The 22,581-nt window shown below is 39.8% G+C and overlaps 1 protein-coding gene across 1 annotated transcript in view; it reads left to right on the forward strand.

Moving 5' to 3' along the window:
- The window catches only part of ADCY5 (adenylate cyclase 5), a 264,047-nt gene that overhangs the window by 52,616 nt on the left and 188,850 nt on the right, over positions 1–22,581 (forward strand). The gene's annotated exons all lie outside the window — the stretch shown is intronic.

Genomic DNA, 22,581 nt, shown 5'->3' on the forward strand with positions numbered 1-22,581 from the left:
TATACCATACTTCTAGTTCTCTTCTATGAATATAGGATGGTGAGTGCAAAGTGTGACTGCATATGTTCTCTGATTTCTACAGTTGTAGCCCTAGAATTAGCCTTGGCAACTTACACAGGCCATCGGCCCTTGGAGTTTTTTTTTTAAAGTCCTGCTGTATTTTCAGGTGTTTTTTTCTCTCTCACTAAAAACAATCAAATCAGTGCAAAGGATCTCCAAATGCAGTTGTTTATCTCCTTTGCCCCATTGTCTAAATGAAAGGTATTTCAGTGGAAATTTCATGATTGATCCTTCCACTGTTCCTTGGTTTGCTTAAATTGTACATGGTCCCAGATAAACAGAGGACAAATGCGTTTTGTGAGAGCTGGGCCATAGGGAAGGCTGAGCAAAGGAAGATAAATGCTTTTGAACTGTGGTGTTGGAGGAAAGTTGTAAGAGTGCCTTGGACTGTGAGAAGATCCAACCAGTCCATACTTCAGGAAATAAAGTGCGACTGTTCATTAGAGGGAAGGATATTAGAGGCAAAGATGAAGAATTTTGGCCACGTAATGAGAAGACAGGAAAGCTTGGAGAAGACAATTATGCTGGGGGAAATGGAAGGAAAAAGGAAGAGGGGCCGACCAAGGTATCCTTGAAGTGACTGGTTTGACCTTGAAGGAGCTGGGGGTGGTGACGGCCGACAGGGAGCTCTGGCGTGGGCTGGTCCATGAGGTCACAAAGAGTCGGAAGCGACTGAATGAATGAACAACAACGTGTATATTTTACACTTCAAATCGTGTTTGATTTCATTTGTATCTGAAATTTTCCTCAAGTGACAGCATTGTAAATAATGTAAATTCTTAGTAAAAAAATTGTAAATAATGTAAGTTCTTAGCAAAAATTTTGTCCTTTGAATCATTAGGTTTGTAGCATAATGGTTTTATTCATGACTTATAGTTTGTGATTCTGCTTATCAGCTGGTGACTTGATTAATGGTAGAAACCTTAGTTATTTGGCAACAGTGTCACCAAGAGATTATGTGTCTGCCAAGGAACTCTAAATTATGAGTATCATAAAAGAAATCTCTTCAATCACCAGAAGAAATAACTGAGGATGGAAAAGGTCAACACTATACTATGAAACCTGCCAGTACTTTAAATAACTTTTTATACATTCTTCAATAGGTGGGACTACTTTCATGTTATTTCATACGTTATAGAGCAAAATTATGAGCACCCGTTGTCTAATTCGGAAGGAGGCTAGCATTTGGTTGATCTTCTTAGAAAAGTTGGCAAGAAAAATCCCATTACTTAATTAAGCTTGTCATTTGTGTATTAATCCTTTCCTGATTCAGCAACACTATGAAAGAACAATATGGGTATGTATCATTTTAGTGACTTTAGATATGGAATTTTCTATCTCTTCCTGTTTTCTACCCTTCTGTTAACTTAACAAGATCTTGTCTAGGGATGTTGACATGTATTAAAGGCAAATTAACATTGTCTTGACATTTTTATGATTTAAAAGACTAAAATGTATCCGATCTAGTTATCATGAGTTGGAGAACTTGAAGCCTTTTGCCTAATTTCACAAAACCCTTGATCTTGCTTCAAAAATCCCTTTCAGTTGCCCATATTCCAGCAGCTGCAGAGGGAGGTGGATGAGGAATAGGGCACTTGCAAAAAAAGATGAAAATGGGATATTTCAGTAGTATTTTGCCTCCAGGGAGCTAGTTATAGTGTGTTATAACAGAGATGATGAGAAGCTCCAGTCATGTTTGATCAGCTTATGCATTAGAGTTCCTCATCTAAATTTTATACCTGTGACAGGTCCTTTGTTTAAACTCCTTCCCAGGACAAAATAACATTAGAAAAAAGCAAAGCATCTCTTTGTTGTATTATATTACGCAATTAGACATACATCCCAGGAAAGCACTTCCCTTCGCAAGGTAAACCATCTTAGTATCCATCATACTTTGTTGAACTACATATACAGGGTTTCCATGGAAATATTACCGCCATGTGACATTTTCCATTCCTCTATTCTGTCTCAAGATGGCCCGTGTGTCAGAGGCAGCACACATACTGTTGTGAATATTTCTGAAATGAAGAGCTTTGCTAGATCAAACCAACTATGCATGTTTACAGGCAACGGGTGTTCAGAAGCACAGTGCCTCTGATACTATGAAGTAATATGTATTTCTTTTAGTGAGCATAGAATGGAGACCTCACTGCAATGTACTGACCCTGTAAATGGGTCAGTACAGAAATTGACCAAGTAAATGGGGGTGATAAAATAAAAGTAAATGAAGCAAAAACCATGGTCTCTTTGTTCATCTGCAGCTAAACCAGCAGCAGCAGTCCTGGCTTGTTTAATAAAGCATGGTTAATTCATACAGTTGCTGTATTTAGACATAATAATAATCCAGAATTCTGAATTACAACAACTACAGTTGCACATTTAAACAGTAGTACATTTAAAAATCTTTTTCCCCCCTTGGTCTTCCATTTATAGAGTTTCTATAGCCATCAGGTTAGAATTTGTTGCCATTTGAATGCATAGTCCCACAGTTCTGGTTAGAGCTCACAAGATTGCATATAAACACAAAAATACTCCAAGAGTTTCATGGTTCATGTGTGTGTCACTGAGTTCTATCTAGGTCATACATTTGTTAATGACTCTGTAGTTGCTTGGTTTTGCTTTTTTTCAACCTTTTTGACAGTACAATGCCATGTATGTTTACAAAAATCAAGTCCACTGCTATGTCCGCTGCATAGAAAATACATTTAGGAGTGCTATCTTAAAAGTTGAAGCTCTTATAAGTTGGATGCAACTGCACAGCTACTATGGATTTTTATTTAACTGTCTGTATGGCACAGACACACAAGTAATGGATTGCTTCATGATGAAGAGTTATTGTGAGTTTTAGTCACATTGTCACTAATAAACCGGTCTCCAAGCTGCCACCTTTTTTGTATAATATAAAGAGTTGGTTTGTGTTAATTTTTTGCAGCAAGCCTGTTTAAAAGTGTCCCTTCTTTGTTATTTTCTCTGTGCTCATTTTCGCAGGGCAACTATCTTGGAGCTTCTGGTAAATTTTGGCTTATGATGTTGTGGACTGTAATAATAGAATCGCAGAGTTTGAAGAGACCACTCGGGCCCAACCCCTTGCAATGGAAGAAAAGCACAATCAAAGTACCCTGACAGATGACTATCCAACATCTGTTTAAAAGCCTCCAAAGAAGGAGCCCCCACCACACTCCAAGGCAGAGAGTTCCACTGCTAAACAGCTCTCATAGTCAGGAAGTTCTTCCTAATGTTCAGGTGGAATCTCCTTTCTTGTAATTTGAACTCATTGCTCTGAGGCCTATTTATTTGATGCACTTATTAACCGCCATTCTCAGCCCATAAGGCCTAGTCTCCAGTGTAGCCTTCTTCCACACTTTAATATATTTATACATGGCTATCATGTTGCTTCTCAACCTTCTCTTTTGCAGGCTAAACATTTATCAACAAATTAAGATGCTCCTCGTAGGGCATGGTCTCCAAACCTTTGATCATTTTAATCAATCTCCTCTGGACACCTTCCAGCTTGTCAATATCTCTCCTAAACTCTGGTGCCCAGATTTGGACACAGTATTCCAGGTGAGCTCTAACCAAGGCCGAATAAAGAGGAACCATTATTTCCCTCAATCTAGACCCTATACTCCTTTTGATGCTTGTCAAGCCAGGCATCACCCATCCTGTATCTGTGCATTTCACTTTTTCTGCCTAAGTGTAGTATCCTACATTTCTCTTTGTTGAAATTAATTTTTGTTAGTTTTGCCCCAGCTCTCTAATCTCTTAACGTCTTTTTGGATTCTGATCCTGTCCTCTGGAGTATTAGCTATCCCTCCCAATTTGCTATGGTATATCTCATAAGTAATGGACCTATGCCAGATTGTTTTATTTTGAAACTTTTTAGAATATTTTAAACAAATACTACCAGTCTACATTTAAAAATACATGTATCTTCCCAATCATAATCCATGTTGGTTTCTGGTGACCTTTTAAAAAAAGGAAAAGAAAGCCCCCCAGCTTCCCTGTACAGTCACTTGATGACAACTTTATTCATTGCAAGTAGTTATTAAATACAGGTTCTAGCATTTACTTGAGCATGATTGCATGTAATTGATGAAGTGTGTGTGTGTGTTTGCGTGTGGGTGCCAGGAGAGATTCAGAACACTTCATTAGCTTTGAAGGATGCTGTTGAACATTTTGAAGCATTCTAAAATCACAGTATTTAGCACATAAAATGGAAAACAGCATATTTGTCACAATTTCACAGGCCTCTTCTCCATGGGTAGGCTTTACACATATAAACAAGGTTAACCTATACAGATGTGCCCACCTACAAATAGATGGGGAGGGAAGGGGATGCCAAGTGGTATTCTCCCCAAAGGTTTTTACTAATGTGGGAGAAAAACACTTGAATTGGAAGAAATTTTATTGATGGAACAGCCTGTAAAGAGTTCCTTAACTCAAACAAGATTGCTCACTTCTGGTGAGACAGTGAGTACTTTTGGAGGGATTACATTTTTTGAATTTGTGCAAAATGTTTCTGTGTAAAACTAGTGTCTTTTTGCGTTTTGAAGTTCATGCGTGCTCACACACACAGTGAAATCACAGAAGGACTGACTGGTTAAAAGAGACAAACAACACAGTGGAACTCTCTGCCCCAGAGTGTGGTGAAGGCTTCTTCTTTGGAGGCTTTTAAGCAGAAGCATCTGTCGGGGGTGCTTTGAATGAGATTTTCCTGCTTCTTGGCAGGGGGTTGGACTGGATGGTCCATGAGGTCTCTTCCAACTCTAGAAATCTATGATTCTACAGTGGATTCTTCCAGTTTGTAAACGTCACTACAACAAGGCAGCAGTTATCATAGTTTCGCCATGTAATTTGTGCCATATACATAGCTTGCCTAGTTTGTTTGAAAATCTTTCCTGCAAATGTGAATACTTTCTTAAAACCAATAAAATGTAACTTGACTTAACATTATTTTCTTTCTACCCTTTTTCTGAGTAATACATTTCTTATCTAAGTTTGTTATGTATGTGCCCTTACCTTGAAAACTTGTTAAAAGAGTCTTAAGACCTGGCTCTGTCGTCGCGCTTTCGAAGAGTAGCCACATAATTTTATGCTAGTGCTCCTCCAATGTACTTGTCCCAGGAGTAACCCCCCCCCCCCAATACGAAGGTTGGCTTAATTTCCTATCTCTCTATGAGTTCGCCCTTACAATTAGTTCTCCCCCCTTATCTCACCTGAGTTTTTAAGTCATTTTATATACATTCGGCCCGCCCTTTGTCTGTCATTATGCTTAGTTCCTATGTTTTGTGTATATTGTTTTATATGCTTTGATGTTTTATATTTTACTGTTACATTGTTTATTTGATTGCAATTTGTATTGTTATATTGTAATTCTTGTTCGGGCTTGGCCCCATGTAAGCCGCTCCGAATCCCCTTTGGGGAGATGGTGGCGGGGTACAAATAAAGATGATGATGATGATGATGATGATTATATATGTCCATGTGTTTTGACATAATGATTTCCAGTGAAAAATGTGTTTATAAGCCTTGTTCTAAGTGGATTGCTGTGAACTCTTCAAAGGAAAACAATGCAGTGAATTTTGTATCACATAGAAATGGAATGACACCATGAGTGCAAGGATTTGTACCAACTTTCACATGAGCAGCTCTGTAACAGCCTCAGTGGAGGAACAATTTGTCTTTGTTTAAAGCCCGCATCTTGTGTTTGATTTAATTAGTGGGGCATAGGAACTGTCAGATGAGGTCAAACCTAATGACCCATCTGTTTATATTGCGCCTGGATTAGATACACAAGGCAAGTATACAGGAATGTAGCAGTTGCTGTGTGATGCTCCTCTGCTTGCATGTTTCACTGCACATAAAGGGAATTCTCATTGTTCTGACTACGTCCAGTGGGAACAGATGTTGGGCTTCTATACATGGCTATGGCACAAATGGATGGTTGCTTGTGGAGCACCTGAATTTCACCTTTCATTCAACACTGTTTATTAAGTAAAATAATTTTCTTTGTATGTTAATGTGCCTCTCATGCAAGCATCCTATCATCTCAGAGAAGTGTGGGCCTTTGTGGTCCATTCATATCTGCATATTTGTTGTCCACACAAGGAATAACAACTTAAAGCAGGGGTCCTCAAACTTTTTAAACACAGGGCCAGGTGACAGTCCCTCAAACTGTTGGAGGGCCGGATTATAATTTGAAAAAAAATATGAATGAATTCCTATGCAATTTGTAGGTAGTGCAAAAAAGACTTTAAAACAATACAATAATTAAAATGAGGAACAATTTTAACACATATAAACTTATTAGTATTTCAATGGGAAGTGTGGGCCTGCTTTTGACTGATGAGATAGGATTGTTGTTGTTGTTGTTGTTGTCTGCTTTCAAGTTGTTTCAGACTTAGGTTGACCCTGAGCGAGGGCCGGGTAAATGACCTTGGAGGGCCGTATCCGGCCCCCAGGCCTTAGTTTGAGGACCCCTGACTTAAAGCTTAAATTCCTTCACTGAACAACTTGGAGAAGGCTGGATGATGATAAGAGGTTGATTCACTTACAACATAGAAAGACATTGTGGGGAGGGCACAATGCAAGATTCTATCATGCCTGGTGGGAATTCCTCCATAGGTTAGTGTTGTACCATACGGAAGGAATGTGTGCCATTGGACTATGCATTGGATTATGCAGTGCCAATGCCAACTTAGGTTTCAGTAAGACATTGCACTGATTTTGTCTTATGAGTCTGTGTCAAACATTATAAATGCTGGCCATTTATTTTTGAAAAACAATGCCCCGGGGTTTCTGTAGATTCCTGCCAGTTGAATATCAGATTGTTGAGCATGCACTGAGCTGACATAATAATGGCTAGAGATAAACAAAATGTTCAAAATACAAAGCAATACAGTAACAGCAGGATATGGGAAGAGGAAGCCCAGGCTAACATTCACATTTCTAACTTTCTAAAACTGCATTTAGAAAGCCTAAGAACTATGAAAACATAGAATTTTCCTATTGTGTGGGAAAGGTCATATTGCCTGCCACAAAACTTGATTATAACTTTGCACACTTATAAAAGCTGGCATGAGGTTGCCCTTCTGACATAGCAGCACATAAAGGTTTCATGTATATTCTTAAAGTATCTTGGAATATGTTGTTTTTAGACATGTAACACAAGAACACATAACTACAATATATTTATCCTCAAGTGTAAGATAGTGAGATATTTTATCTTGATTTCAGGATAATTTTTGCATTTTCAAGAACTTTACAAAACTCAGACATATCAGATGGAATAAACTTACTGGGTGTTTTTAGATCTTATACACGTAATGATCTGGCATTGGCTGGAGGAATAGAGTGTAACTACGATGGAGGTTTGAAGCAATTGCTCTGTACCATATACTCTATCTAGACTGCTTGATTGTACCCTACATTAATGGTAGTTTAAGTTGATTCATTGATGGTATGAGTTTTTATATAAGCCAATTAACTTATGAACATAGGAATATTTTAGATGACTATTAATCAAATGTTAGCTTCAGTACCTAAGCATAAGTTGAGCACCCCATTGTCTGCTTTATTGGGTTTTCAAGTATTAAAAACTCCACCTGATTCTTTACATGTATTGCCTTCAAAGAAATGTCTGATTGTGTTTTGACCTTCATGGTTTTAAAGCTTAAAGCACTTTCATTTCCAATGCTTTCCTATGCCTCTTTCATTTGTTTGTTAAGAATGCTAGAAAATGAATATCAGAGGGAAGTATATAGACTTTAATTAATGGAGTGTTTTGTTTGTGAATAAATATTTAAATATTTTAAAAGTAGTTTTAAATCTCATCATAACCCAAGCTAAATTAAACCACGGAATCAATTAAACTGATTGAATCAGTAAAAAATTGGGAAGTCAACAAATATATGTTCTATTTATTCACTGAGTGTATTTTAGCTGGAACTAACAATTGGACTTAGGTTGTAATCTAGACTTTGTTACGCAGAATCAATTTGCTGTGCAGTAGCAATGTCCAACATGTCCAAAAACCCAATGCCAAAGACACAGACCAGTCAGAAGAAATAAAACAGTAGAACTTTACTCTTGGTTGTAGAGTTGAAAATAAAACAGCTTGGCACACTTACATAGTCTCTGTAAGTAATACAGAATAAATCTTCTGTGTTATAAATCATAGAGCATAACAAAATAAAACATGGTTACTTCACCATAGCATAGGCTTCTTGCATCTGCTCTCCAGCAAATCAAACAGCAAACTGCTAACAATCTGCAGAAGCCTCAGAAAACTGTTACATTCAAGAGGCGTGGCCTAGCCTTGCTTAGCTGAGCTAGCTTTTGCAGCTGCAGTTAATCATTAACACTTTGCAAGGCTTTTTTGCAAGGTTTTCTTTAACACACACACACTGGACTTACAACAATATACCGTAATAGACTTTGGCCTTAGAAGAATCTTGGTTTGATAAAGTGGAATTTGTTATGAAATCTTTATTCCACAGGAAATGTTCTTTATATGTTAGGAAAACAACATAGGTTTTATATTGTATGCACTCCACACAATATCTCTCCAAGCTTCTCAATCAACCCTAGTGTTTATAACATCTTGTAAAACCAAAGAATACTACTTATTTATAAAAACAAATAAAGGAGAGAGTTAAAAAAGCAGACTATCCGATTAAAACAAAACAAAACTATACATTCATTTAGTAACCACATTAAACAATAAATACAATAAATTGCACAAGACTTACCTGCCAGTTTAAAACCTCTTTATGCATGGATATTATGCATATACAGTACAACCTGCTATCCCTTGTGGGTTGTACTATATGTTTAGGATGCCAAGATTTGTTATTGTTCTTGGCATACTGTGAAACCTACTAATATGTCCTGCTTTTAATAGAAATTACCATGGAATCACCCAAGAGGAACTAGGACATTTCTAGAGGGTGGAGACATACTGTATAGCTTGAAGGACCTAGAAAATTGTTAGAGAAGATATATTTTGTCAGATGCGGGTAGATGAAATCAGGAGTACCAGTCATGATGGTTATGGGAAACTGAAAGATTCTCCACAAGCAGGAGTACCAGTCATGGAGGGTATGGGCCTCTGAAAAACCCTGCAAATCTCTTGGGAAGACAGGCAGACAAATGTCAGCATTCTGAAAGAAGCAAAGATCACCAAGCATTGAAGCCATGATCCTCTGCCATCAACTTGACTGGACTGGCCATGTTGTCTGAATGCCTGATCACCGTTTCCCAAAGCAGTTACTTTACTTTCAGCACAAGAACGGAAAACAGGATATCGGTGGACATCAAAAGAGATTTTAAAATAAGGAAAACCTAAAAAATGTAACATAAAAACCAAGAACTGGGAAGCCTCGGCACTTTAGTGTTCTAACTGGAGGTCAGCTGTTACTAACAGTGTTGTGGATTTGAAAAGGCACAAATGGAGGCCAATAGGGCAAAATGTGCCGAGAGGAAGGCACATTAACCAAACCCTTGTTGGGACCTCCTTCCATCTGGAAATGTATGTCCTCACTGCGAAAGACCGTGGAGTCCAGAATAGGTCTCTGTATTCAATTACAGACCCATCGTCAAGACTCTACTTCTGGAAGACAATCATACTTGGCCACGAATAATAGCTTATATATGATGGAGAACTGAACTTAAACTTTTATACATTGTCACAGTTGTTATATACGTAATGAAATACATACTGACAAAAATGTATATCTTACTAAGGAAGACCTGAAAGGTGTGCAGTTCTTAGAACAGCATCATGATGAGTCAAAAAGACTGAAGATACTGTAGCGACTGTAGCAACCAAATGTAATTAATGTAATTTAGAATACCAGAACAGACTATATGGAAGAGTTTCCTAAAGCTATTCAATTGGAAATTTGCTCTCTAGGGAGGCTGAAATGGCCCACTCCTTGTTCACCTTCTGCCAACAAGTGAAAAGGCTTTTAGGAGTGGACTGCCATGGGCTTTTAATGGTATGCTGTCTTGTTGATTTTTATGTTCCATTTTAATGGGTTTTAAATGGTTTTAATTCTATAGATTAATTTCATTTTAAAAATGACATCTTTTGATTTTTCAAAAATCTGTATTGGCTTTAATACATTAGTAGGCTGCATTGGATCCTAATATTGGAGGAAAGGTGGGATATAAATGAATAAACGATAGCAGTAGTAGTTGTTGTTGTAATAATCAGTCATGGTATAGGAACCAATATTCCAGATATCCCTAGATGCAATAATGGGCTAAGATGTCAAGTGTGGGATGACTGTTGTACAACACTTATTAGAGTATTAATGGGCTGGAATTTAGAAAGTGTATTTAAAACTTGATATTTATATCCCGTCTTTCTCCTGTGATAAGAACCAGCATAGTTAGTCTCAATACCAGATGGGCGCTGACCCATCAAAGGTGCTCTACCAGCATATGGAGGAAGCAGTGTCAGTCATAGAGGCAGGTTCTGATGAGTTACTTTACAACACCATTTCTCACTTAGGACAAGGAAACGTCACGAGAAGGCAAAGGAAGAAGTAAACGCAGCAGCGCATTAACTGCTTGCATCGCAGACAAGGCCTGGGCACTGTGGAGGTGACTCATGTTGCTGCTGCTTTTCACAGTTGTCACTCTAGTGCAGTGGTTCTCAACCTTTGGGTCCTCAGATTTTTTTGGCCGTCAACTCCCAGAAATCCTAACAGCTGGTAAACTGGTTGGGATTTCTGGGAATTGTAGGCCAAAATACCTGGGGGTCCACAGGTTGAGAACCACTGCTCTAGCGCTTTGAATGTATTGGGGCCACAATCAGATCATATTGTAGCTTATTTGTAGCATTTTTAGTTCTCTTTCCCTTCCTTGGGGCTGGTAAATTGGTAGGAGTGATTTTCCTTCCCCACCACCCCAGTCTGTGTGATCCTTGTCTGTCCTCACTGCAGTGCCACTTAAACACTCATATAGCTAAATCTAGAACTGCCACCCTCTTGACTGACTAGTCTCAAAATCATGCCTTCTTCAGCATCACTTCTTTTTCACTAACATCCCATAATGTTTACCAGGCAACTGATACTCGCAGCTTTGCTCAGCTGTGCTCTTAGGTGAAAGCCATCTCTCAAGACTTGCTTCGGTTGTTGCTGCAGTCATATTCTCCCTTGGAATGTGCCTTCAAAAGATACCACTGGTAGAATCTCATCAGGTTCTCTCCTTGCAGCACCAGCCAGCGGTAGGAAAAGAGAGAATAGTGTTGCTCTTTCCCAGGTTTTCTTTTTAACGTTCTCTTACTCTTATTTGAATGCACTTTCAAGGTTGAAGTCCACTGATGATGAAAGGGAACATTAAGCTGTTTGCTGCCCCTATGATGAAGGGTGCGCTGATTGAAAGAGATACAATTAGAAATCTTCCTGGCCTCCACTGGGCAGAGATCACCACCGGTACTGGAGAATCCCTTTCTTAGTGCTGGCTTTAGCCTATAAAGCCCTAAACGGTTCTGGCCCTGTTTATCTGTCCGAACGTATCTCTCCTTATGAACCATCTAGGAATTTAAGGTCTTCTGGGGAGGTCCTGCTCTCAGTCGCATCTTCTTCACAGATTCGGTTGGTGGGGGCGAGAGATAGGGCCTTCTCAGTGGTGGCCCTTCGGCTTTGGGACATTAGATCGGCCCCACCCTCTTAATATTTCATAAAAAAGTCAAAACCTGTCTTTGTGAGCAGGCTTTCTCAAATGCAGTGTTTGGAACGACAGGACAATTGTGATCGGATAACGATTTTGGTATTGAGATGCAGAGGATTTATGCTTTTATTGATTTTACTGTTTATGGAATTTTATGTATGTTATATGATTTCAGCAGTTTTTATATTGTTGTGGCATCGAATTGTGCCATTTTGTAAACTGCCCTGAGTCACCCTTGGGCTGAGAAGGGCAGTATAGAAATATAGTAAATAAATAAATAAGTGGCTGTGAACAACTGCTACTGTTTTTTTCCTGGTAGAAGTGGCATTTCATGATTGGAACTTGTTATTTGATCACCATTACTATAGTTCTGGATTTGCCATTACGCAGGTCCCTCAAGTAGCTCGGCTTCTTTTGAGAAGACATATTGACGGAACTAGAATTCCCATTTTTGTGGGCCTTTGTGGTTTCTCTTGGTTATCTAATGAAGTTAAAGGAAGAATGCCCCAGCTGATCCAAAGTGCTTCCTTAATCAGTGTTAATGCTTATTAAGTGTCCCTCAAAAATACCAAGTGCCTTAGTATTTCCTTGTCATAACGTACTAAACATTTAACTAAATACATGTAACTCAAATAATTGCATATTCTTTCCCCGTTTATCCCTGCCTCCATTTTCTACCTCTACACCTGGTAGTTTCCCTTTCATTTAACTTTGAATTGGAAGTTTCTCAGAGCAAGACTCTGTCCTCTTGGATGTGCATAGTGATGCACTATGTAAATAATAGCAATACCAGTCATAACTTTTTGAATTGTGCTTAGATTCTATATTAGACAGCCCTATACCAGTGTGTGGATTTTCCATGACAATTATATCTCAAAGCACAGTCTTCTATGAGGCATAGGTTCCCAGCTGGGTGTTAGCGTATGCAGTTCTTCCCTGCAGATATGCCCTTGAGCGTAATAGCAGACTCAGTTGACTCACACATGCATGTTCACTGCATGATTTTTCTTTGCTTGATGATTCAGTGGTTGATGACTCAGCTCAGTGTGAAGACTGACAATGCAGAAGTATTGAGTAGATTCTAATAAAGCTGGTCCATGAATGGAAAGAGCTTTTATTCACAGGTGGAGAGTGGTTACCATGGAAGGCCTTTCTATCAGCACAACATTCCTCTAATTTAGGGAATAAAACTACTTTTGAGATGGCACTGGGTGATAATAGCCTAAATTCAGTAGCTTGGTGTTACTAGAATACAATCATCGAGTTTCTGAAAAAGTAAATACTAAATCTGAGTCCTTATATATGATAAAGTTTCAATTTGGCTAAAGAACCTCACTATGCACCAAAAATGGATGCATCAAAGGCACTTTAGAAACTGAGATAATATTGCATATAGCTAAACCAATGTAGACTGTGGCTTCATGTAAATTGGAATATATCAATTATACAAATAAATATATGGGCTTATTTACTTAAACCAATTTTGAAAATGGAGTTATTATATCAGGTTCTCAGGATACACAACTGTGGTTTTTGTTCACAAAGCCTTTCCACATGGCTCTCTATCCCAGAATATCAAAGCAGAAAATCCCACAATATCTGTTTTGAACTAGAATATATGGCAATGTGGACTCAGATAACCCAGTTCAAAGCAGATATCAAGGGATTTTCTGCCTTGATATTCTGGGATATAGGGTTGTGTGGAAGGGGCCATATATTCAACTTCATATTTGAATGATAGTTCATTGATACAGCTTGCCTTTTCTCCAATTATTTCTCTTTTTCCATCACAAAAGGGTTCTGGGGACACTCCCAGGTTGCATCAAGGCAGCTCTGGAGCAGTTTACCCTGGAATATCTAGGTCAGCATAGACATGGCTTTAGAGGGCTAGTGAGAGGTTGTTCTTGAACATTCAGCTAGAACTTTGAAGTTCAGGGTTCAAATCCCTACTTGGCTAAGGACACTCACTGGGTGACCTTGGGCAGGTCACATACTTTCAGCCTCAGAGGAGAGCAAAGGCACTCTTCTCCCCAAACACATCTTGCCAAGATACCCTATGGTAGACCTTAAGGTCAAAAGGGCCTGACAGCACACAACACCAATTGGGCTTAAAGCAAAATCCATGGCATACAGTGCAGAAACTGAAGAGTTTTCAATATTTTTTGGATGGGAGAGAAGATGCACACACAGGTATAAAATTCATATGGGACCAATTAATTGATTGTGACTGGAATAGTTTTTTCAGCTGTATTATTATGTCGTCCTTATGTCTTTTCCCTCATTAAAATACAGAGGTTGTGTTCCAAGCATCCAGCTATTTATAGTACTCTCTCTCCTTTCCCCACTTTGATTTCCAGTTTGCTTTTTGGAAGAGCATGAGAAATGGGAGGACCCTCATTCCTTTCCCCCATTTTTCCTTGTACCAAGCAATGCAAAATCAGACTTGTTTATCTACAGAGCAAAAAAGAATTTAGCTAAAAATAGAAAGAGAGCATGTGGCCCTGTTCACATCTTTTGGGAGTATATTTTTAGTCTCCTGTGGGAGATTCAAGTCCTATCACTATTTTGGAAACAATAGGGAGCTGCTCATAAAATCCTGCTCCTGTGGACACAAACACATTAGGATAAACTCTGATCTTTGCTGATTGTGGTTTTAGTCTCTCTTCTCCACTTTCCCTTGCTATGCCACCCAGAACTGTGGACTGGGGCCCAAACTGGGTATACTGTATTGGTAAATGCAGAGCATACTTGGAACACATACAGCCATTTCATAGTGAATGAAATCATCAGCCCATCAAGCCTAGGGCCTGGAAGAGTTGCTATTTTGGATTATAGTTCCCAGAATGCCCCCAGATGGGATGGCTAATAGCCAAGCTGGCTGATTAATTCTAAGAGTTGTAATAAAAAAGCTAAAGATTTGTTTTTCTCCCAATATGGTCTGCTGTGTTTCATAGAAGTTCCCTGGGATCTTAAGCTGTGGCAGTGGTTGTAAGCACGATGTGTTGCTTTGGAGAGTTATAAGGGTATAATAAAGCCACAATTGGAAAAAAAAAAAAGACCAACAATGAGCAAGAGCAGAATTAATTTAAAAGTACCATCTATAAGTAAGTAAAAACTCACTTTTTTGCACCAGATAATTAAAATTTTGATAGGATTTTTCCTATCAAGTCTTAAAGGGATTACACTTCGCAAAAGTATTGGAAGTGTAATAAAAAGTGCTACAAGTTAATTGGATTCATAGTTGTAATGATTTTATTATTTATTTATTCGTTTATTTACAACATTTGTATCCCGCCCATATCAGCCCAAAGGCGAATCAGGGCGGCGTACAAGTCGGCAACAATGCCATATATAAAAATACATACATCAATAAAAAACAAAAACATCACAATACATTTAAAAACTATAAAAGCAATGAATCATAGAAATTATAAAAACTATGTCTTCCTCAAATCCTCAACCATTCCATCGTCTTAGCCGTTCCTAGTTCATTTTCCGATTTGAGTTTTTCTGGTCATGCTGTGGTTATATATATACTAGGAAAAAATTGAATATTTGCAGTTTCAGAATGCTAGCTGCTTAAGCTGTTTCTGCTTAAGTTGCTGTTTCTCAAGGTGCATCTGCACAGTAGAATTAATACTGTTCGACAACATTTTAACTGTCATGGCTTGATACTAGACAATCTTGGGAGTTGTAGTTTGGTGAGGCTCCAGTGCTCTTGGGCAGAGAAGGTTGAAGACCATGCAAAACTACAACTCCAAGGGTTCCATAGCATTGAGCCATGCAGTATAAAGTGGTGCCAAACTCCATTAATTCTACAGTGCAGATGCACCCAAGAGTTCTTTTGTACTGATGTTAAGCTGCCTTGTGGAGACTGAAGTATTGAAATAATTCCAACACATACAAGAACACTCTGTGGGACTGGCTATATTCTCTAATCAGTACGATATCCACTAGCTCTCTTGATCTCGCCCTTCCTTCTTGGGGATCGATCTCATTTTGAAACTAGCTGTCCCCTGCCAGGCTTTGCTGTGGCCCAGTCTGGTGATCTGGAAAATAAAGTAATGAGAAAGTGTTGGTTTCTAATATATGTAATGCCTTTATGCTTGTGGGTAAATAGTATTTCTTGCTGTTTCTTTGTCAGTGTTGATGTGGAGATTGTCTGGTTTGCCATCTCTGGAACATGCAAAATATATTTGTCCTTCCTTAGGGGTCTCTTTCAAATCTATGATACTATATCTGTGTGTGTGTGTGAATCATATCTATCTATCTATATCTATGGCTGGATGACTCCTTGTCAGGAGGGCTTTGATTACGTTTTCTTGCCCTTGTGAAGGGAGTTGGACTGGATGGTCTTAAGTATTTTCTGTTGGTCATAGGGGTTTTGTGTGGGTAGTTTGCCCCAATTCTGTCGTTGGTGGGGTTCAGAATGCTTTTGATTGTAGGTGAATTATAAATCCCAGTAACTACAACTCCCAAATGTCAAGGTCTAGTTCCCCCCAAACTCCATCTGTGTTCATATATGGGCATATGGAATATCCGTGCCAAGTTTGGTCCAGATCCATCATTGTTTGAGTCCACAGTGTTCTTTGGATATAGGTGAACTACAACTCCCAAACTCAAGGTCAATGCCTACCAAACCCTTCTAGTGTTTTCTGTTGGTCATGGGAGTCATGTGTGCCATGTTTGGTTCAATTCCATCATTGGTGGTGTTTAGAATGCTCTTTGATTATAGGTTAACTATGAATCCCAGCAACTCCCAAATGACAAAATCAATCCCTTTTTTTAAAATGATGGTTGCTCCTTGGATTAGTAGGTGTCTTGTGGCCAAATTTGGCAGCAATTCTTCCAGTGATTTTTGAGTTACATTAATCCCACAAACTAGTCAATAGACTAGTGTTTATACAATGCAAGAAGTAACTGTTATGGCAGCTCCATTAGCTACCAGTTTGCTACTGGGTGTAATTCAAGGTTTTAAAGGTTAAAGCCCTGAACAGTTCTGGCCCAGCCTATCTATCTGGCCGCATTTTCCGATATAAGCCTGCCCAAGTCCTGCGATCTGTGGGAGAGGCCCTAGTCTCAGTCCCACCCCCATCTTAGGAACGGCTGATGGGAATAAGAGAGAGGGCCTTCTTGATGGTGGCCCCTTGGCTCTCAAATTCTCTCCCTAAGGACATTCCGATTGTCCTTCAGAAAGCAAAAAAAAAAAAGAAGCCTTTTCTCTGGAAGCTTTTAGGGAAGATGATGAGTAATCGTGTTAATGGCAATGAGACAGAACTGATTTTTACTTTAGTTGTTTTTAATACTTTTTATCATGTATTATTGTGTTATATGAGCTTTTAAAAACTTTTCTATGTGTTTGTATTGTTTTAGCTTGAATGGTATAAAATTGTTGCCGAGTATTGCCGAGTGTTAGCTGCTGCTCTGAGTCCCTCAATGAGGGAGAGAGGGCAGGGTATAAAACAAAGTAACTAAATAAATAAAACTGTATTAATTCCTTTTAAAAATGAAGTATTCCTGCTATTTTAAAGGCTTTTAAAAGGGGGTTATATCTATTTCCTTTTAGTGTGTTTAAAATGTTTAATATTTAAACTTATACATTGTTTATTTTTAAACTCTAAGATTTATTTTTATATTGACTTTTTATATTACTTTAACTAGCCATTTTGAGCCTAAATATTAGGAGAAAGGCAGGATAAAAATGAAATATAATTTATTCAACTAACTTGCAGAACTAACAACAGCCATTTGCTAGTAGAAATGTACTATTACTCTAAACGCATCCCTGAAGGTCAGCCAGACGAAATGTCAGGAGAGAATGCTTCTAGAACATGGCCATATAGCCTGAAAAACCTAAAACAACCCAGTGATTTTGGTCATAAAAGCCTTCGACAATACGATAAGGTAGTAATTTGTAATTACTGATAGTAATTCAGGCAGGCCATATCGGAAACCCGAAGGAGCAAATTCATGTTGGAAACACTTTTGTGTGTGTGTGTTTCCTAACCATAATGTCAAAAAGTCCTTTCCAGTGGAATCCTGCCACATCTTGAATCATTTCAGCCAACCTGCAGAAGTTTAAAAGAAAAGTTGTGTTTAGAATAAAATGTTGTCAGGTCTGCTGCGTCTTTCTTCAATAAAGCTTCAATTCTCCTCCGTTTCATTACAGTTCCTAAGCCTTTGGCGTTCAACATTGAAATTCTTAATTTAGTGAACATCCTCCATCTAAAATGTCTTTGTATTCCACATCTTACTCAGATTGGCTGTGTAGCTGTGTCCAAAAAGCTGAACGGCAATCATAGTATAATGAGCAGCCTTTAATTTGAGTGCATTTTGCCTTCTGGGTTATATCAGAATAGATAGCTAGCAGTTGCTAGCATGGGGCAGGACAGCATGTTGTTTATAAACTGTAAAAAGAAGTCATGAGGTTTACTAAAGTCTAAAGACCACTACAAATAATTTGAGCTATTTTTCTCATCTGGTTTACCAAATTAGGGGCAGCTTTTTTCAAGAGGAATGTACCATATATACCAATGGTTCTCAATCTTTGGGCCTCCAGGTGTTTTGGACTTCAATTCCCAGAAATCCTAGTCAGCTTACCAAGTGTTGAGTCGACTTATCTATGAATCAATGTAAATCTTACTTCATAGTAAAATAGTGTGTTTATAACTCAGATGGAAAACTCATTTCTGTAGGACAAGCTCACATGCTTACTTTGACTTTCCTAGCAAGCTGAGCTTGACAATGGCTTCAGCTGTAGAGATTCCAACTTCATTCCTGTGTCAGCAGTGAGAATATAAATACACCTGGAGTTCTTCATGCTACTGCCAAAGGGCAATGCCTAAGGGCATCCTATCTTTGGCAATCACTTTGTCTTTAAGCCCTGGAGGCCCTAAATATGGACACTGTATTGCTATAGAAGCCTCTTGAATTCCTAAGTTTTTCTGTTTCTTTTCAGTGTGAAATTATTAAGATACCTTTTTTTCTTGTGCATTTTTGGCCAACTTTAGAGAACTCTTTTCTTTCTCTATCCTAGGCTGCATCTACATTGTGAAATTAATGCAAGCTGACACCACATTAACTGCTATGGCTTTGGAATCCTGGGGTTTGTAGTTTTCTGGAGCAAACAAGACCAAAGACCACATAAAATTACAACTCCCATGATTCCATAGCATTGAGTTGTGTGTCAAACTGCATCTACAATGTAGATATAATCTTAATGTTTATGTAGGTAGTGTTCTACTGTGGATTGAAGTGAAATGGGTTCTTCCTATATCCTATTCGTTCTAGCCTATCCCCTCTACTTAGAAATCTAGTTCTTGAGTTGCCTCGGGGCTCTTCCAGACAGGCCCTATATCCCAGGATCTGATCCCAAGTTTTCTGTTCATCCCAGATTATCTGGCAGTGCAGACTCATATCATCCAGTTTAAAGCAGAAACCTGGGATCAGATCCTGGGATATAGGGCCTATCAGGAGAGCACTTTACTGTCTACATAGGTTTACACACAAGAAGAAGAGAGCTTAAATTGCTGTGGAGATTCCCTGCAGTCATTGTGTTCTCATTAACTAAAAGTGAGATAAAGCAGAGGAAGGGCAATTATAAAGTGAATGAGCATCCTGGCCAGCGCAGGTTTTATGTTTAAAGCTGAGCTCAGTATCAAAATGTAGACAAGTGCTGGAATAAGCTAGCATTTGCAAGCGAACAAACATAGGCTGTCTGGTCATATAGAATGTTTGCTTAAATAAAAAGGTGAATTTGCAGCCTCAGCAAAAAAAATGATACAATGAGTTAATTTGCTTACTTATAAGTGCCAATTTAGCATTTGTTCTCTTCTCTAGGGTTTTGTAGGTGAGCAAAGTAATTTATTCATGCCTGGAGGAATTATAAGGTTGTGGTTTTGCAGTAGTGGAAAATTCTTCTGCTCCAAGGCATCCAGTTTTTGTGTCGCTCCTCTCCATATACCATTCTGTCCCAGAGTCACTCACATGCCAGGCATCAGCTTTCAGAAACAAAATGACGATGGGTGCTGCAGTGGCCAACAAAAATCTGCAAAAAATGAGTGTCACAACATTTCCAACCAGAAAAGATTTTCATACTATAATGTGTAATATAATAAAGACATGCATCTCATCTAAAGTCAGAGATTCATGTATTACAGTAGTGGAATTGCCAAAGCTTATAAATCCTAGGCCTCGAATTTTGGTCACCCATAAAACTTGCCTTTGGCACATCATATTCTTTTGCATAGCAGCATCTGTGTTGTACTGTTTGTTTGAACTGCAATAAGTATACCAAAACCTTTGTTAATATGATAATCTCTTGGACATTCAGAATAATTACTGCTATAATTACAGCTTCATGAAGAATAATAGTCCACTACATTTTAACACACAGTTTAAACAGATAGGGGGAAATAAAGAAAATTGTTACTTAGACATCTAATTACAGTGTTTCAGTGGGTCATCACAAATTCAACCAGAAAGGTCCTGGCTGCTTAAGAACAAAACACGATCTGAAAGTCTGATTATGGGAAATAACTACAGGGAATGACTTTATCGATATTTCTTGTTGTTCATAGAGTCATAGAGTTGGAAGAGACCTCGTGGGCCATCCAGTCCAACCCCCTGCCAAGAAGCAGGAAAATTGCATTCAAAGCAACTCTGAAAAATGGCCACCCAGCCTCCAAAGAAGGAGACTCCGCCATACTCCGAGGCAGAGTTCCATCTAAACAGCTCTCCTTATAGCCAGGAAGTTTTTCCTAATGTTCAGATGGAATCTCCTTTCCTGTAGTTTGAAGCCATTGTTCCGTGTCCTAGTCTCCAGGGCAGCAGATAACAAGCCTACTCCTTCTTCCTTATGACATCCTTTAACATATTTATACATGGCTATCATTTTACCTCCCAACCTTCTGTTATGCAGGCTAAACATACGCAGTTCTTTAAGATGTTCCTTGTAGGGCATGGTCTCCAGACCTTTGATCATTTTAATCACTCTCCTCTGGACACCTTCCAGCTTGTCAGTGTCTGGATTCAGAGCTGACGCTTGATGCACAGGTGTCGGCGGTGGCCAGGAGGGCCTTTGCACAGTTAAAACTCGTGCGCTATGACCATACCTCGTGAAGTCTGACTTGACCATGGTGGTCCATGCCTTAGTTATCTCTAGACTGGACTACTGCAATGCACTCTACATGGGGCTACCCTTGAAGACGGCCCAGAAACTATAACTTGTCCAATGTTTGGCAGCCAGATTAATAATTAATAACTGGGGCTAGTTACAGGGAACGGTTGACCCCCTTGTTTAAAGAGCTTCACTGGCTGCCATTTATTTTCCGGGCCCAATTCAAGGTGCAGGTCATCACCTATAAAGCCCTAAATGGTTTGGGACCTGCCTACCTTCGTGACCATATCTCCTTCCATGAACCAGCCCGAGCCCTCCGATCTTCAGGGGAAGCCCTCCTTTTGCCCCTGCCAGTTTCACAAGCTCGCCTTGTGGGCACAAGGGAGAGAGCCTTTTCCTCTGTGGCCCCTCGACTCTGGAATTCATTACTTGGAGAGATTAGGAAATCCCCTACCCTAGAAACCTTTAAAAAGAACCTTAAAACTTGGCTCTTCCACTGCGCCTTTGGTGAGTAGGTATATAACCTCACACTATCACTCAGCCTCAACGTTTCTGTCATTGGAGTACACATCCCAACCCCTTGTGGGAAAGCTTGGTTCTTCAACCCCGTTTTTAAAGAGCTCCCCTTGCAAATAACCTGCTCCTCCTTTTATCTCACCTGAGTTTTTAATCATTTTATTCTGTACATATGACCCTAAATTGACTTTAGCCCCTTTAGCCCCTCGGTTCCCTCCAGTTACCGCCCAGTTTCAAATCTCTCGTTCCTGGGCAAGGTGATTGGGAGGGCAGCAGCGGAGCAGTTGCAGCAATTCCTAGACGACACAGCCGGACTAGATCCCTTCCAGTCCGGCTTCCGTGCGGGGCACAGGACAGAGACTGTGCTGGTCTCCATCATGGATCACCTTCGATGCCAGCTTGACCAGGGCGGGTCAGCGCTGCTTGTGCTATTGGATCTCACAGTAGCATTTGACACAGTCGACCACAATCTCTTGACCCACCGCCTTGCTGTTGCTGGAATCAGGGGGACAGCTTTAAACTGGCTGTCCTCCTTTCTTCACAACCGTGGACAGCGAGTGTAGAGGGGAGGCCTGGTCTCTGAGAGGTCCCTCTATCTTGTGGGGTTCCTCAGGGGGCCATTCTCTCCCCTCTGTTGTTTAACATCTATATGCGACCACTTGCTCAGCTGGTTCGAGGTTTTGGGCTTGAGTGTTATCAGTATGCCGATGACACTCAGCTGGTGCTGAAGATGGAAGGCCGACCGGACTCTGTACCCGATTGTTTCCATCAGTGCCTCGAGGCCGTTACTGGATGGCTGCATGCCAGCAGGTTGAGGGTGAATCCAGCAAAGACGGAAATCCTATGGCTGGGTGGACCGGGCAGTGGGGACATCCATCTGCCCTCCCTGGATGGCGAGGCGTTACGCCCGTCATCATTGGTAAAGAGTCTGGGAGTCCTTTTGGACCCTCTGCTGACAATGGAGGCCCAGGTCTCCACCGTGAGCAGAACCGCCTTCTTTCACCTGCGGCAGGCTAGACGGCTGGCCCCCTACCTGTCCAGGGACAACCTAGCTATGGTGATCCAGGCTACGGTCATCTCAAGACTGGACTACTGTAACGCCCTCTACATTGGCCTCCCTCTATCGGTGATTCGGAAGCTCAAGTTGGTACAAAACGCAGCTGCTCGGCTTCTTGCGGGAATTCTGATGAGATGCCACATAACACCAA

The sequence above is a fragment of the Anolis sagrei genome, chromosome 1, assembly GCF_037176765.1.
Source record: "Anolis sagrei isolate rAnoSag1 chromosome 1, rAnoSag1.mat, whole genome shotgun sequence".
NCBI lineage: Eukaryota > Metazoa > Chordata > Lepidosauria > Squamata > Dactyloidae > Anolis > Anolis sagrei.